We start from the raw sequence: 5000 nt of genomic DNA on the forward strand, positions 1-5000 counted from the left end.
CATAACTATATGAAACTCGAATTTGAGCCATATTAAACTGGTAATATTGTGATTTTATGCCTGGTTTTCCATACGTTAGTTTAAATAGAGAGTTATGGAATATAACCTTGGCATATTGGCACTAAAATATATAATAAAGACATTTCAAATCAAACTGAAATGTATTGAAATGAATTTTTCCCATACATTTTTGACAATGTGAGGTGTGCATGGCAAAAAACACTCACGGTGAAGGCATGTGATATAATATGAAAATATCAAAAGTTAACTAACCAATGATATTGAAGCATATAAATCGAATCATAACTATATGAAACTCGAATTTAAGCCATATTAAACTGGTAATATTGTGATTTTATGCCTGGTTTTTTCCATACGTTAGTTTAAATAGAAAAAATTTTCGAATATATATACATATATGAAGAATTCATATTAGCTATACTAACATGTTATGGAATATAACCTTGGCATATTGGCACTAAAATATATAATAAAGACATTTCAAATCAAACTGAAATGTATTGAAATGAATTTTCCCCATACATTTTTGACAATGTGAGGTGTGCATGGCAAAAAACACCACGGTGAAGGCATGTGAAATGATATGAAAATATCAAAAGTTAACTAACCAATGATATTGAAACATATAAATCGAATCATAACTATATGAAACTCGAATTTAAGCCATATTAAACTGGTAATATTGTGATTTTATGCCTGGTTTTCCATACGTTAGTTTAAATAGAAAGTTATGGAATATAACCTTGGCATATTGGCACTAAAATATATAATAAAGACATTTCAAATTAAACTGAAATGTATTGAAATGAATTTTTCCCATACATTTTTGACAATGTGAGGTGTGCATGGCAAAAAACACTCACGGTGAAGGCATGTGAAATAATATGAAAATATCAAAAGTTAACTAACCAATGATATTGAAGCATATAAATCGAATCATAACTATATGAAACTCGAATTTAAGCCATATTAAACTGGTAATATTGTGATTTTATGCCTGGTTTTCCATACGTTAGTTTAAATAGAAAAAATTTTCGAATATATATACATATATGAAGAATCTATATTCTAATACTAACATGTTATGGAATATAACCTTGGCATATTGGCACTAAAATATATAATAAAGACATTTCAAATCAAACTGAAATGTATTGAAATGAATTTTTCCCATACATTTTTGACAATGTGAGGTGTGCATGGCAAAAAACACTCACGGTGAAGGCATGTGAAATAATATGAAAATATCAAAAGTTAACTAACCAATGATATTGAAGCATATAAATCGAATCATAACTATATGAAACTCGAATTTAAGCCATATTAAACTGGTAATATTGTGATTTTATGCCTGGTTTTCCATACGTTAGTTTAAATAGAGAGTTATGGAATATAACCTTGGCATATTGGCACTAAAATATATAATAAAGACATTTCAAATCAAACTGAAATGTATTGAAATGAATTTTTCCCATACATTTTTGACAATGTGAGGTGTGCATGGCAAAAAACACTCACGGTGAAGGCATGTGATATAATATGAAAATATCAAAAGTTAACTAACCAATGATATTGAAGCATATAAATCGAATCATAACTATATGAAACTCGAATTTGAGCCATATTAAACTGGTAATATTGTGATTTTATGCCTGGTTTTCCATACGTTAATTTAAATAGAAAAAAATTCTCGAATATATATACATATATGAAGAATCTATATTCTATACTAACATTTTATGGAATATAACCTTGGCATATTGCCATTAAAATATATAATAAAGACATTTCAAATCAAACTGAAATGTATTGAAATGAATTTTTCCCATACATTTTTGACAATGTGAGGTGTGCATGGCAAAAAACACTCACGGTGAAGGCATGTGAAATAATATGAAAATATCAAAAGTTAACTAACCAATGATATTGAAGCATATAAATCGAATCATAACTATATGAAACTCGAATTTAAGCCATATTAAACTGGTAATATTGTGATTTTATGCCTGGTTTTCCATACGTTAGTTTAAATAGAAAAAATTTTCGAATATATATACATATATGAAGAATCTATATTCTAATACTAACATGTTATGGAATATAACCTTGGCATATTGCCATTAAAATATATAATAAAGACATTTCAAATCAAACTGAAATGTATTGAAATGAATTTTTCCCATACATTTTTGACAATGTGAGGTGTGCATGGCAAAAAACACTCACGGTGAAGGCATGTGAAATAATATGAAAATATCAAAAGTTAACTAACCAATGATATTGAAGCATATAAATCGAATCATAACTATATGAAACTCGAATTTAAGCCATATTAAACTGGTAATATTGTGATTTTATGCCTGGTTTTCCATACGTTAGTTTAAATAGAGAGTTATGGAATATAACCTTGGCATATTGGCACTAAAATATATAATAAAGACATTTCAAATCAAACTGAAATGTATTGAAATGAATTTTTCCCATACATTTTTGACAATGTGAGGTGTGCATGGCAAAAAACACTCACGGTGAAGGCATGTGATATAATATGAAAATATCAAAAGTTAACTAACCAATGATATTGAAGCATATAAATCGAATCATAACTATATGAAACTCGAATTTGAGCCATATTAAACTGGTAATATTGTGATTTTATGCCTGGTTTTCCATACGTTAATTTAAATAGAAAAAAATTCTCGAATATATATACATATATGAAGAATCTATATTCTATACTAACATTTTATGGAATATAACCTTGGCATATTGCCATTAAAATATATAATAAAGACATTTCAAATCAAACTGAAATGTATTGAAATGAATTTTTCCCATACATTTTTGACAATGTGAGGTGTGCATGGCAAAAAACACTCACGGTGAAGGCATGTGAAATAATATGAAAATATCAAAAGTTAACTAACCAATGATATTGAAGCATATAAATCGAATCATAACTATATGAAACTCGAATTTAAGCCATATTAAACTGGTAATATTGTGATTTTATGCCTGGTTTTCCATACGTTAGTTTAAATAGAAAAAATTTTCGAATATATATACATATATGAAGAATCTATATTCTAATACTAACATGTTATGGAATATAACCTTGGCATATTGCCATTAAAATATATAATAAAGACATTTCAAATCAAACTGAAATGTATTGAAATGAATTTTTCCCATACATTTTTGACAATGTGAGGTGTGCATGGCAAAAAACACTCACGGTGAAGGCATGTGAAATAATATGAAAATATCAAAAGTTAACTAACCAATGATATTGAAGCATATAAATCGAATCATAACTATATGAAACTCGAATTTAAGCCATATTAAACTGGTAATATTGTGATTTTATGCCTGGTTTTCCATACGTTAGTTGAAATAGAAAAAATTTTCGAATATATATACATATATGAAGAATCTATATTCTAATACTAACATGTTATGGAATATAACCTTGGCATATTGGCACTAAAATATATAATAAAGACATTTCAAATCAAACTGAAATGTATTGAAATGAATTTTTCCCATACATTTTTGACAATGTGAGGTGTGCATGGCAAAAAACACTCACGGTGAAGGCATGTGAAATAATATGAAAATATCAAAAGTTAACTAACCAATGATATTGAAGCATATAAATCGAATCATAACTATATGAAACTCGAATTTAAGCCATATTAAACTGGTAATATTGTGATTTTATGCCTGGTTTTCCATACGTTAGTTTAAATAGAAAAAATTTTCGAATATATATACATATATGAAGAATCTATATTCTAATACTAACATGTTATGGAATATAACCTTGGCATATTGGCACTAAAATATATAATAAAGACATTTCAAATCAAACTGAAATGTATTGAAATGAATTTTTCCCATACATTTTTGACAATGTGAGGTGTGCATGGCAAAAAACACTCACGGTGAAGGCATGTGATATAATATGAAAATATCAAAAGTTAACTAACCAATGATATTGAAACATATAAATCGAATCATAACTATATGAAACTCGAATTTGAGCCATATTAAACTGGTAATATTGTGATTTTATGCCTGGTTTTCCATACGTTAGTTTAAATAGAAAAAAATTCTCGAATATATATACATATATGAAGAATCTATATTCTATACTAACATTTTATGGAATATAACCTTGGCATATTGCCATTAAAATATATAATAAAGACATTTCAAATCAAACTGAAATGTATTGAAATGAATTTTTCCCATACATTTTTGACAATGTGAGGTGTGCATGGCAAAAAACACTCACGGTGAAGGCATGTGATATAATATGAAAATATCAAAAGTTAACTAACCAATGATATTGAAGCATATAAATCGAATCATAACTATATGAAACTCGAATTTGAGCCATATTAAACTGGTAATATTATGATTTTATTCCTGGTTTTCCATACGTTAGTTTAAATAGAAAAAATTTTCGAATATATATACATATATGAAGAATCTATATTCTATACTAACATGTTATGGCATATTGGTGTTATTGTATTTTATTCCTGGTTTTCTATAGTTAGTTTAAATAGAAATAAATTTTTGAATTCAAAATTTTATATTCTATACTAGCATTACATAGAAATTATCCTCAACTGTTTGTTTCTTGTATAAATACAGGAAATTAAACAGATGATGAAGAGAAAAAAATAAGAAAAACAAAAATTTATAAGAAAAATTAAATTTTAAACAAAGGAAAAGAGGAGAAAATTTTTTCAATCATATATATTTATGATTAAAAAATAGAATTATGAAATTATTAATTTCAATTCAAAGAGAAAAATTATGTAATATATGAAATTATTACATTAAAAATGCATTTGAAAAAAAAGTAAAATGTTATTAAGAATGATAAATTATTTGAAAATTGGCAAATATTAAGAAGAAATATCGTTCTTATATTTTTATATAAAATATATAATATAGAGAACGAAAAT

The sequence above is a fragment of the Anastrepha obliqua genome, unplaced genomic scaffold (assembly GCF_027943255.1).
Source record: "Anastrepha obliqua isolate idAnaObli1 unplaced genomic scaffold, idAnaObli1_1.0 ptg000139l, whole genome shotgun sequence".
Taxonomy (NCBI): Eukaryota; Metazoa; Arthropoda; class Insecta; order Diptera; family Tephritidae; genus Anastrepha; species Anastrepha obliqua.